The sequence below is a fragment of the Tasmannia lanceolata genome, unplaced genomic scaffold (assembly GCF_043159265.1).
Source record: "Tasmannia lanceolata isolate RefF3 unplaced genomic scaffold, GAP_Taslan_0.1 ptg000024l, whole genome shotgun sequence".
Classification (NCBI taxonomy): domain Eukaryota; kingdom Viridiplantae; phylum Streptophyta; class Magnoliopsida; order Canellales; family Winteraceae; genus Tasmannia; species Tasmannia lanceolata.
In genome coordinates this window covers 12323804-12337196 of record NW_027518701.1, presented here as the reverse complement: position 1 = coordinate 12337196, position 13393 = coordinate 12323804, and the positions used below count along the sequence as shown (strand labels likewise).

Sequence of the window (13393 nt, the reverse complement as noted above, 5' to 3'; positions counted from 1 at the left end):
CCTGTCCAATGAGGGGGGTTTGTAAATATGTCATTTCTATATAAATTACTTGTTAGAGCTCTCAAAGAGGGGGGTGCTTTATCGAAAGTGGGCTGTCTCTGGAAGCATAAGGGGGCTGATATGTATCATTTTCTATATATAGAAAAGAGAAGGTTCGAGAGGAGTGCAGCTACCAAGTCAAAGGGGTGCTAACATTAGCCCACCTTCATTCTATAAAAGGGAGATCGGTTAAGTCTTTTAAGAAGAGGGTGAAACATTGAGCACGGAAGTGGCGATATCAATCTCATGTGCAAGTCACTAAGGTGAGTATAATTACAAATCAAGTGGGGGTGTACGTTTACTAAGGCGAGGGGGTGTCAAAATTAACACACCCTCATCTATATACCATCGAATTAAGGTCTGTTGGTAGGGGATTTTTTAGAAAACAGAGGGGGAGGGGTGTGAGTGAAAACGAGAGTAGAGAGAGAAGGGGGGTGCAATGAGGGGGGTGCCATTACCAAAATCAGGGTGTGCTGAAATCAGCACAATCCTCACCTATAAATTGCTCAACCGAGCAAGGACTAAGAAAAGGGGATCTCATTTCTAAAAAAAAAAACAGATCTGAGGGGAGAGAGAGATAGAAAAAATCCTAAAAATCCTTCCCTCAATTCATCTTCTCTGATCGCATCTCTGCCGGATTCCGGCTAGTATTTTCCCTCCGGTTAGCCGTCTTTTACCGAGTTTCCATTAAAAGCTGATCAGAGCTTTTGCAGAGAGAGAGCGGGAAAGAGAGATCCCAAACCCTTTTTCGCTTTCACCATTCTTTCTGGTCGTGCTCCGATCAGACTCCGGCTACACATCCTAGCAGAGATACAGAGAGAGGAAGAGAAAGCAAGAGAGAAAGTGCCGATCATCTCATCTTCTCCGGTGAGCTACTTTTTTTTCCGATCAAAAGTTTCGGCCGTTCATCTCCTCCGGCAAGAACAAGCTATGAGCGGCTCATCCACCGGAGCTCAGATTCCGATGTTTCAATTTTCTCGAAGAAAAGTGCAGATGCGTGCGATTATGATCTTGCAAATTACTTTCTCTCCCCGATTTTCTGATCCATGATCTGTGATTATGCTGTTTTTCCCTCATCGATCAATCTATGATGTCTGATTCGTGTGTTTCTAAAGATCCTTGATCTATCATGTCTGATTCGTGTTTTTTCTGATCCGTGATCTGTGATCCACGATCTGTGATTCTTCTGTTTTTTCTGATCGATCGATCCATGATGTCTGATTCGGCCGATCGATCGATCCTTTATGCGTCTATTTCTAAAGAAACTACAGTCCTCGCTGAGATCAGCTCTGGTGATCGTGATCTTGAAACCCTAGTTTTGAAATGCATTGAGAAGGATTTGGGAAATCTCAAAGTTTTCAGTTCCTGGAGCGCGTGAAGGACGCCTTCACAAACATGTTGAAGAACCGATTTATAGACAGTTCTGATAATTTTACATCTCTCTGTTTCCACGAAGAATTCGGTCCGACTTTCCGCCTCTTAATGCAATTGCAACCTGGAGAAACCTCGCAACATGTTCTTAAGGTTGATCGGATGGCTGATCCTTCAAGAATTGATCAAAATGGTGATAGAACACTTAGAGGTTCTCAAGCTGGTGATTTGGATGCTATTACAGGAAAGAAAGCTGTATCTACTGAAGTGCCATTGCTTGGGAGACCTAACAAGTATGAGAAGAAAACGAGATCATTGAATTATGGGGAGAAAGGGGAAGTAGGAGTTATACTGATGAAGAACCAATCCCGCTGCCTTACTAGCTTTATGCTAGTATTGGGCAACTGATGGAGTGGGATCCAAGGATATGGTTGTACTTCCGTACAAGGATAGCCTGCTATTATTTAGTAGGTATTTGCAACAGTTGGTCATGGAGTCACTTGGGAAAGAATTTGACTTGGATGGAAACCGGGTTAATCAAGGACTTACTGTCTACGGAAATAAAGGGAGCACAGATCAACATTGCATACATTCAACAGCTGAGGGAGAGGGTGCACTTTTTTTTTGTTACCTTCATTGAAGTATTACGTGATAGGCCCCCTGGTCATGATTGGGAGCTTGAACCGGGTGTTACATGTGGTGACTACCTGTTTGGAATGCTACAGGGAACAAGGTCTGCTCTTTATGGAAACGATCGTGAATCAATTACAGTGACAGTCCAAGAAGTGACTCCTAGATCAGTTGGAGGACTAGTAGCAATGTACGAAAGAACTGTTGGGAACTATGCATCACTGGTTAATATCAATGCTTACCATCAGCCCGGTGTTGAAGCTGGAATTTCCATGCTGAATTATAGAGCAGATCTGGACTTAAGTGGAAATGTTAGAGAAGCAATTTCACTATCTAGAAATGCGCCTCCTGGACCTCCACCACTGTGTTCGATATGTCAGAACAAAGCACCTGTGTTTGGAAAACCCCCAAGGTGGTTTAGTTATGCTGAGCTGGAACTTGCTACTGGTGGGTTTTCGCAAGCAAATTTCTTGGCTGAAGGTGGGTTTGGATCTGTGCACAGAGGGGTCTTACCGGATGGCCAGGCAGTTGCTGTAAAGCAACACAAACTGGAGAAGGTTGCTGGTTTATGAATATATCTGCAATGGATCTCTGGATTCTCATCTTTATGGACGCAATCATCATCCATTGTCATGGTCTGCACGTCAAAAAAAAAATTGCATTAGGAGCAGCTCGAGGTTTGCGATGTCTCCATGAAGAATGTAGAGTGAGCTGCATTGTCCACCGTGATATGAGGCCAAACAATATTCTCATCACCCATGATTTCGAACCACTGGTTGGAGATTTTGGCCTGGCAAGGTGGCAACCAGATGGAGACCTGGGTGTGGATACTCGAGTTATAGGAACCTTTGGGTACTTGGCACCAGAATACGCTCAAAGCGGCCAAATTACCGAAAAAGCTGATGTGTATTCCTTTGGAGTGGTACTTGTGGAGCTCGTGACGGGGAGCTTCAACTGTTGCTCTGATCATTTGCGGCGATCACAGTTCGTTGGTTGCGTCCCAGGAATTCGTTTTATAGGTAACAAACAGAAAACCTTGCCAATATCTGTCAACAACCAAGGTATGTCTATCTTCCTTTTATCTTACTTTATTTGAGGATGCCATGCAATTATATAGCTTAAGCCAGTTTGGAATGTTTAGTCTGTTCTTGCTATGATCAGTTGCATTCTAACAAAAGAAGACACTGGCATTAGCCTTCCCATGTTTTGTAACTACATTGAATCACCTTGTTGGGTGGATTGGTATATACTTTAAGACATGGGAGCACTAATGTTAGTTGCCTAAAAATGATAACAAAAAAATGCCTCCTTTTGAATATTTCTGTTATTTCTCAGGGAAATGATATTAGGCCAGCAATACTTTCCTAATTGTGCAGTTCTATTCAATATTCCTCTTCTATTGATTTTGAACCTAGTAGTACCCTCTTTCTTTAGATAGAGATTTCTTAGATTTTTAGACACCCTCAGATGTTAGTTTCTCATTCATTGCCGAGGGCGATGAAGGCGCTAGCCCAAGCCCATCTTTAGAGGGATTTACCTGGTCGTGGTAGTACCTCCTTCTTTCTTCTTCTCTCTCTATAGACTTGCATAGTCTTTAGAAACCCTTAGAACTTGTCCTTGTTCATTGCAAGGGCGATGAAGGAGTCATCCCAAGCCCATCTTTTAGGGGATTTGCTTAGTCCAAGTAGTGACCCCTATTCCCTCTTCTTTCTTCTCCTGTATAGAGACTAATTTAGTCTTTTAAATGTTTTCCCTTGTTATTCACTAGTAGCCCTTTCTTTGCAAAAGAGCTATGATGGCGATAGCCGGAGCCTCCCCTTTTAGGAGACATGCTTTGTCTCATTGGTCATAGTTGTTCTCTGTGTTTAGGAGACTTGCTTAGTCTCACTAGCACCCTTCTTATCTCCTCTTCTTTTAGGAGACTAGCCTAGTCTCATTGGCACTCCCTTCTTAGGGTTGTGCACTAGGAGTCAGTCCTTTCATATAGGAGTCAGTACTTTAGCTAGAGAGTCTGTCCTTAGCTAGAGAGTCAGTCATTCTTTCAGGAGTCAGTCCTATCATCATAGGGGTTAGGGTTCTGGCCAACCTCTCATCAAATCATGTGTTTTTCTATCCGCTCCTGCAAGGTATAGGATGCTGTCCAACCCTTGCAGAGTTGTTATTCTGTTCATCTCTCCCCGCAAAGCATAGGATGCTGTCCAACCTTTGCGGGATATCAAGAGTCCGTCCTGCCTTTATGATGATATGATTTTGTCCTCTTGTGTCAAAAACACCAAAAATATTTCAAAAACACTCAAAACAACAAAAACATTTCAAAAACACTCAAAAACAACAAAAACATTTCAAAAACACTTGAAAATTCAAAAACATCTTAAAATCCAAAAATCTAAAAAATCTTGAGTCATTAGGAGTAGCTAGGAAATCTGTTTCCGAACTACGTTGGCTTGATCCCTTTCAATAGGGTACGTAGTGCAGCCTGGGATTCACATCCTAGGTCCAGCCAAACCTTTAAAAATAAACATTTCGAACATTCCAAAAATACAAAAATTCTCCAAAACCTTTTTGAAAAAAGATCTTCCCCTAGAGTTAGGAGTCTGTTCTAACTATTTAGGTTGTTTTAGGGTTAGGAGTCTATCCTGATTTGTTGATATGGTGTGTCCTGTCGTGTGAGTGTTCCTAGAGTTAGGAGGCCTCAAGTTGATCGGTTAAACACTTAGTCAAACCGATGGCTAGACTAGGAAGCATATAGTCAGCCCATGGTTTTCCTTAGGTTGCACAACCTAGATACACGTAGGATGTAGGGCCCACCTGCATTAGCTTAAGGCTAATCAACTTGCATTAGTTAGGGCATATAGAGAGTCCTAAAAATTACAATTCACCTGAACTTAAGCAATCGTGCAAAAAACTTTAAAAATTAGTCGAGTCTAGCGGATCGAATCTAGGATAGCAGTTCTAGAAGGTTAGGCATCGTAGTTAGAATAGGGCATCGAACTACGTTGACTCCGATTCTTCCCGAGGCCGGGATACGTAGAGCAGCTGGGATGGACGGCCATCTTGGTCCGAGTCAATGCATTAGAGTTTTAGGATTCATTTTATCCAGTTATGTTTAGAATTGATTTATGTTGTATGTTTTTTCTGTGTTTTCTTACTTTCATGTACAGATTCTATACATTTAGCTGTAACATGCATGTGTTTGCGCACCAGAACTTAGATACCCATTAGGCATGTCACTTATAACCTAGCTTTGCTTAGGTGACACATCTTTCATTTATTTTGTGTATGTGTTTAATTTTCATCTCTGAGACATGCATGATTAGGTAGACGTCTTCTCAGAGATATATGTTCCCATTTCATATGACTTTCGCTCAAAACTCTTCAAAATTAATAACAAATGGCATAAGAGACCAGGTGCTTGCACTTGGGCGGATGAGGTGCTCTTCAGACCTTCCGAATTCGTAACCAGGCACGAACCCTCTTTTATATCTCTGGTTATCCGTTGCAACAGAGCATAGTATGGGATCCTTCGCCCACTTCCTTGGATGGCGACTCTTCTTTGTTTAAGGTACGCCTCGAATCTGGGCTAGTCCCCGAATCGAGAGGTATCTCACCTTATATCGCCACTCATGCTGTGAGAGGCATTCTTCTTTCGAGAGTTCCTTGGTAGAGCTCTCCATTCACGTGGATGATCCTGAGACTGTTAGCGCGTGGGGCACGTGCCCCACCGCCTCTCTCTCGGATCGGGGTCCACAATAGCCTATGACAGTGGGAGTCTGCATTAGGTATTGAGATACACTGTTTTGATCACATTTTATTTTATGATTCTGATATATATTATTTTCTACCGCTCCATTTTGTGCACATTACGTAAATGGATTGTGAGTAAGAGGTAGAATGTCTGTAGACTGTTTTGGACCATATTTACATCTTATGCATGTATGCGTTTACATTCATGTTGGTAAGTATTACTAATGATATAATCGTGGGGTAGGCTATTGGGTAGAGTTGGTGACCCAATGGTTACATGGTTTATTGTTAGTAGTTTTTGCTGAACAGTGTGTTTATTATCTAACTAACTTAAATATATGATCCTTATGTTTGGCTCAAAGATCTTGCTGGCCAAGTGGAAGAATGTTAGGAAATTATCCTAACGGTGGATGTGGCATGTGCAAGATCAACGGCCTAGATCATTTTGTTAGTTGGTTTTGTGAAAAGGCATTAAGTGAAAAGCCATAAAAGAAGGGGTGTAAATGTAAGAGACTTTTGGGGAGGGAACCAGCGTGATGGGGAGTTATGTTTCTTCCCATAAATGTCTATTTATTCTCTCATCCGGTCCCTACTTGCACACAACAATTTCTACATCCTTCTCTTGGCAATCCACGGCAAAAAAAGAGAGGAAGTCGGTCCCCATCACCGTCTGTTGTGGAGTGAGGAGAAATACCGGAATGGAATCCTTCTAGTGATAGCAAAACGATATTCGGCTTTCGGTATGTTCCCTTTACTGTTTCAATTTCAATCCATATGGTTAATTGTGATTTTCTCAAAGTTGGACCACCAAAGATCGGTTGCCCGTGTTCCTTTTATGATGAACACTTACATGTGGTATCAGAGCCACGGTTCCGGCGAGAAAATTGCGAGAAAATCGCATTAAAAGTGATTGAAATAGGGTTTGTGAAAACTTATATTTTGAGTGCCGCCATCAATTCTGGAGTCGGATCGATGATTAAATGGCACCGAAATGTTGCTTGTGTTCCCATGAATCCAACGAAACAAACGGTTCGTCGATCCGATGTCTGAATTGCGTTTGGCGGCGATTTAAAGATGAAAATTTTAACTTTTGGGAAAGTTTTGGACCTCGCCGGAAAACAGTGTGCCGCCGGCTACCGGCTTGTCCGACAGGAGATTTTCGGGCGTGGTTACGAAGTTTGTCGAGAGACGAGTCCAACGGCGTATTGTGAGCCTCAATTGGACTTCAAACGAAGCCGCAATAATAAATCGAACTTTGAGTGTTTTTTCGGATTTTGCTGGAATTTTCACTATTTTAATGAAGAAGACGATGAATAGTGTCGGGCTTGGCGGGCCGAACCGGGCCGTGCGGGCCTATCAAGGATCCGCGACGGGTTTTTCAATTAAAAAGGGCCTAGTAGACCCTCTAAGCCCACCAGACCGCTTGGCCCAACCTGACCTGAACCGACCCATAGGCCCAAACGGCCCAAATCTATGTTTGACTCAGTTTGGCCCATTTTTGTGAGATTTTTGGCCAGATTATAGCGGTTCTGGAAGTTTTACACCCTTCTGAATCCATTTTTTGGGTCAGTTTTGGCATTTGGTATCTGTATTATATAGGTATAGTGTAAATTCAAAAACTTTTAATTTTTCAAGTTGGTTTTTGAGTCAAATATTTTAGGGTTTTAGCCCAAGTAAAACTAGTTCCGAACGTTTTGCAACCCTTTGAAGCCATTTTTGCTATCCATTTTGCCATTTGAGCACTGTATAATACACTTATAGTGTATTTTTAATACTTTTGACTTTATAAATTTGGTTTTGAGTCAAAAGTTTTGGAGTTTTGGGCTAAGATTAGATTGGTTCCTAAGGTTACAGACCGTTCTGGACCTATTTTTGAGGTCATTTTTGGTATTTAAGCACTGTATGATATAGTTACAGTGTAAAATCAAGACTTTTGGTTTTGTAAGTTTGATTTTAAGTCAAATATTTTGGGGTTTTGGACTTGGGTTAGACCATTCCTATGGTTTTAGACCATTCTGAACCCGTTTCCAAGGTCTGCTTTGGTGTTCGGAGTCTGGATTTTAAAATTCCAGTGTAATTTTATAACTTTTGGGTTTTTTAAAGTGGGCCTTGAGTTTAATTTTGATTTCAAACTCCTAAAGAATTAACTAAATGCCATGGAGACCCAGTTATGTAAAGTTTTAATGTTGTTTAATGATTAAAACTCAGTCAATGAACACCTTTGGTTTGTAATTCTTAACTTAAGAACCCCTATATGTTGTTTATATGCTTTGTGTTTTGCATATAACTTAAGGGTTAAAATGATTAGTTGAAATCATATATGGGACTAAACTTTTAACTTGAATGCACATTAGTTAATGCCAGATATGCTTAAAACCCAAGCTTATGGTTATAATAAACTGATAGTGTGTATTTTCAAAACCTAAAACATTGAATTATGTTTGATCATGGAACTTGAAAGTTGGTTTTGTATACACAAGTTTATTACATTGTTCAATATTTTTAGTTGAAATTGAACTATATCTTGTTATGATTGGTCACTAAATGAATGAACAAAGAACTGCGATTCCGACTGGAAAACAAAATCGCTTAAGGTTAAGTGGTTAATTTTGAGAACCGTGTCGCATACAATGACACATTTATGGACTATGAACTACTTTCAATTGCGACTATTTGTCCAAGAACAACACTTAGCCCAACGGATGACTGTTGTTTTGCACAAATAGGCGGTGTGAGAGGGCTAGGCATGGGTAACCTGGTTTGGGGTTATGCTTCTACCCAACGGTGATGTGCACCTCAAGTATAGGGTTATCTGGCCCTAGTTGGTCTCATGGGAGAGCCAATTGTGTGTTGTGGCACGGCCCAACGGACGGCTCACGGTGACACGCCTGGTGTCTTGCCAGAATCACAGTATTGTGATTTCCTGAATTGAAAATCGTTTGTGTGTTGTGGCATGGCCCAACGGACGGCCCACGATGGCACATATGGTATCTAATTAGAAGCACACTTATGTATCATCATGATTTTATACATTTTAGTCATTCTTTTCAGTTGGATTGATTAAAATCGTGGATTGAGTTAATTAAACTCCATTTGTGGACTGAATAGGTGTTATAAGAAGTGAGCATGTTTGGAACTGCAAGTCTGTGTCTGTGACATTGAAGTTGTTGGTATCTTAGTGTCTTTTCTAGATACCGATTATGTTGAGTACTTTAGTGGGTCAGAAACCTTAGCAAGTGATGGAATAGATCTGCATAATTCAAGACTACAAAATGCAAGACTATGTATCGTTGAATGACAGGCTCACTAAACCCACATCTAAAATATGCTTATGAATAGTGGGAGTTTAATGTTAGTATCACTCTAGTAGTAATGGTAGACCTTCTTTTTTTTTTATGCAATTCGAGATGTTTTTAAGACTCAAAAATGCAAAGGAGTTCTTGAATGTAGTTAGTGAATATTTTAGAGGATCATTGGAAGCACTTGCAAATACCCTTATGATGTGTTTTGATAACCTTAAAGTATATTCACCAAAGTTGTAGTTTTGAGCACACTTTGAAAGGCTTTAGATTCAGAACCTTGGTTGTGCTCACTTTCGACACACCTCTTAGTTATTTTAAATGGCAACATTAGAGTCCTGAAGATATAGACTAGTCTTGGCATTATCAATTAAAGAGAGTGAACTTGGTATCAAGTGCCATTATCTTGAATAATAAATGACACATAAAGTATGGATCCCTTAAGTTCGATATGGCCTGGAATTAATACCATATCTTTGTATATTATGATTTCTATTTCGTAAGTACTCCGGAAAAAGATTTGTGAATAGATTAAGGCGTTACTATTCACATTTAGAATTCTATGTGAAGTCTTGGTGCGAGTTAGGTGCTTAGTAGATGAGAGTATACCATTATATCGGAAAATAGAATAAAGGTGGCTGTTGAATCCATTATTACTCTCCACTCTTTTCTGAAATTTTGGTTTCATATGAACTATAAACCTTATTCTAGAAAAACTTGATTCCTTTGGCTATGAATCAAGGTCTGGAAGTATACTGGATTCTCTCTAGCTTTTCATTTCCCATTTAGTGATTTTGGTTCTCTTCAGGGCAATCTTATTGACTTGGATTGCACTTCTCTCAAGGTCAAACTTGGCCCACCTTGCATTAGAATGAGATAATCAGTATTGTTAGAAATAAATGAAATCGTGTGAACAAGAATTTATCCAATCAGTGGCTTAAGTTTTTTAACCACATATCTGAGGATAGTTGGGTAAAAGAAGAATTCTAGATTCACTTGATTTTACCGATTTAAACAATGATACGGGGTACATTGAAGGAGAAATATTAAAAGATTAATCGGTTTAGGGTGTCACCAAGAGTATTGATCTACTAAAGGTCATTCACAATCACATCTTGGATCTTTGGACTCTGACAGTTGGTGGCAGAAGGTGTTACCCTTTTGGTTAAATTTTCTAGCCATATTTAAATGTGTCTCTCTAATCAAAAATAGGAGGCCCTATCTTTGTTTGTGATCTATAAGGTAAGAGTCGAGAATTAACTTGACATAAATGATCAAAACAATAAGGGTCATTTATGCAACTCTCTGTTGCCTAAGATTGTGAGTTAAAACTCTTAAAACACCCATGTATTTTGTGATCCAAGTAAGGCTGTGCCTAAGACCCTTTAAGATTTATGGGTCATAAGGAAGCTCAAATTGGGAAACATGCAACTTTGGGTTGTTTATATGAGGCAAAAGTTTATAACCCACGAATATAGTGATTAAGCTCTATGACCATAAGTTGCAGTTTCATAAATTATCTTAAAGTATTTAAGGGTTTTAGGTTCTGTTGATTGACCCATAGTACGTATATTGTCGGGATTAAATGTGCCAAGACTTCTAGAGGATGGTGACCTTAGTGGGAGTGTAGTATCTTTAGTAAAATCACCTTTAAGGAGAACCAGATTGTAGTACCGGTACTGGTGATCCAAGAGAATGTGGTACCAATGCTCATTGGAACATTAAAAGATACATATAAGTTAACAACCCACATTATAGATGTTTTGGCAGTGACGACTACCGAACAATCCTTGAGGCTAAGGAAAGAGGCACATAGTCTGTAGACTTCGAGATTCTGCTTAAGGTTTAGAGCAGACTTCCCAACAATTGTACACAAAGTTTCATCAAGTACTCTCTATGTTAAGTTTTAAGGAATTGTCACAGGATAATGGATATATCTTAAGGTCAGAGGAGTAATATTATTTTTCTCGTGTTATGTGTTGATGGTATACTACTTGCTAGTAGTACATGTTCAATGATATTCATACAAAAGAATTCAGGTAAAGCAACCTACATAATAGGAGTTTAGATTCACCTAGTTGGGACTCGAGGATTGCTGAGATTGCAGAAAGCCTATCGTGGTAAAGTCCTAAGTATTGAACATGGATAAATTACTCCATTTGTAGTGTTCCTATGGTTAAGGGTGATATATTCAGTCAGTTCCAAGGTCCCAGGATCAATTCATTATAGGAGCAGATAAAGAGGTTCCCTAATAGTTCCGCAATTGGGGTCTATTGAATGTTTAAATCTGCACCTATCTATGTATAACCTATATGGTGGGCAAATTTAAAAAGTACCAATGTTATTTATTTATGGATCATTGGAAATTTGCCAAAAGGTTATATATTGTCTGTAAGGGACTAAAGGTTTAATGCTCACATAAAGTAAATGAGATAACCCTAGTGTGATTGGTTAATCTAATTGGAACACCTAGAGTTCTGCTCTAGTATATTTTGCAGAAAGTCCTAAATCGTGGAAGAATGTCAAATTGACACTCAGTTGCTTCCACCTTGGGTACGGAGTTTATTGTGTACTTCAAGGCCTTGTACTATGCCTTGAAGTCGCGGAATTTTGTCTCAGGGTTTTATCTTGTTGATAGTCGACAAGTTACTGAAAATGTATTGTGATAATTCCGCTGCGGTTTTACAATTCCAAGAACGACAAATCAAGTAATGGGGTCAATTTATTGACATATTGTCGTGAGGAAGTTCAGAATCAGTGTGTATCTGAAGGTTATATAAGCACCGCACTTATGTTGGCGGATCCTTTGACTGAGGGCTTGTCACCAAAGCTCTTCAGAGAGCATGTAACGCGCATAAGGTTGGTTGACACTTTTGATAGCCTATGACAATGGGAGTCTACATTAGGGATTGAGATACACTATTGTGATCACATTTTATTTTATGATTCTGATATATATTATTTTCTACCGCTCCATTTGATGCACATTACATAAATGGATTGTGAGTAAGAGGTAGAATGTCTGTAGACTGTTTTGGACCATATTTACATCTTATGCATGTATGCGTTTACATTCATGTTGGTAAGTATTACTAATGATATAATCGTGGAGTAGGCTATTGGGTAGAGTTGGTGACCCAATGGTTACATGGTTTATTGTTAGTAGTTTTTGCTGAACGGAATGTTGTGTTTATTATCTATCTAACTTAAAGATATGATCCTTATGTTTGGCTCAAAGATCTTGCTGGCCAAGTGGGAGAATGTTAGGAAATTATCCTAACGGTGGATGTGGCATGTTGGTAAATATTTTTTCTCTGTAGTTTTTCTTATATTGTTTCCAGTAGCCTCTACTCAAGGCATGTTGGTAAATAGGTTTTCCCTTTTGCTGCTTTACTTCTATGTTATTCCTCATGTCCTGAACTGTATTCATAGGTTGGTGCCCGTAACAGCTGCCGCAATGTCCGTAGAGTTATCCCCACGAACACGGAAGGCTCAACTTCCATCAATTCACCAATTTACTCATAGTAGAATTACTTTAAAAGGGTACACCTTTCAAAGCATTTACTAACTAGTGCGGAAGCTAAATTTACTTAATTAAAATAATATAACATCACAAATACGAAAGTCATAATAAGTCTTCTAAATTCATCAACATCAAATCACCTCACCACACTAAATACTGAACTAGAGAATAAAAGACTGAAGTAAAATCTCTCGATCAACGATGTGACAAATCTCCATAGTTCAACGAATCTACAAGTGATCCTCGGGGTTTGAAAATGGTAATCAACGTAATGAGCACAACGGGCCAGCAAATAAACCAAAACCAGCCAGCTAATACACAGTCACACACATATATATAATACGATGCATTATTTGAATTCTGACCTATGTAAATAGTGTAAATGACATGATTTTCTTGTTTCAAATAAACAATATTTCAAAGAAATTTTTTTTGGAAAGCTACATATGAATCAAAGTAGATTATGAAGTTTTCAAATTCAGAACTTGTTTAAAATCATTATTGTTAATGGTCTACATGGTGTAGGGGAAGATGAAGTTCATGAGTGAGGGAGAGAGAGAGAGACAGAGAGAAGAAAGAGAAAGTTGTAAGAATCAGTTTCACGAACCCCTCACACCACTAAAATATATATATATATATATATATATATATATATTTAACTTGAAAAAGACTGAAATACCCTTATAGAAGGGTATACGTCTAACACTCCTCCTCAAGCTAGAATGTATATATTATACATTCCTAGCTTGTTAGATGCATCCTTTAACTTAGCTGGCCCCAATGGTTT

The 13393-nt window shown here is 39.3% G+C and overlaps 1 pseudogene; it reads left to right on the top strand.

Moving 5' to 3' along the window:
* The first annotated feature begins 2302 nt into the window (after nt 1-2302).
* LOC143857037 (inactive protein kinase SELMODRAFT_444075 pseudogene) lies at nt 2303-13154 on the top strand (annotated as a pseudogene).
* The last annotated feature ends 239 nt before the right edge of the window (nt 13155-13393 follow it).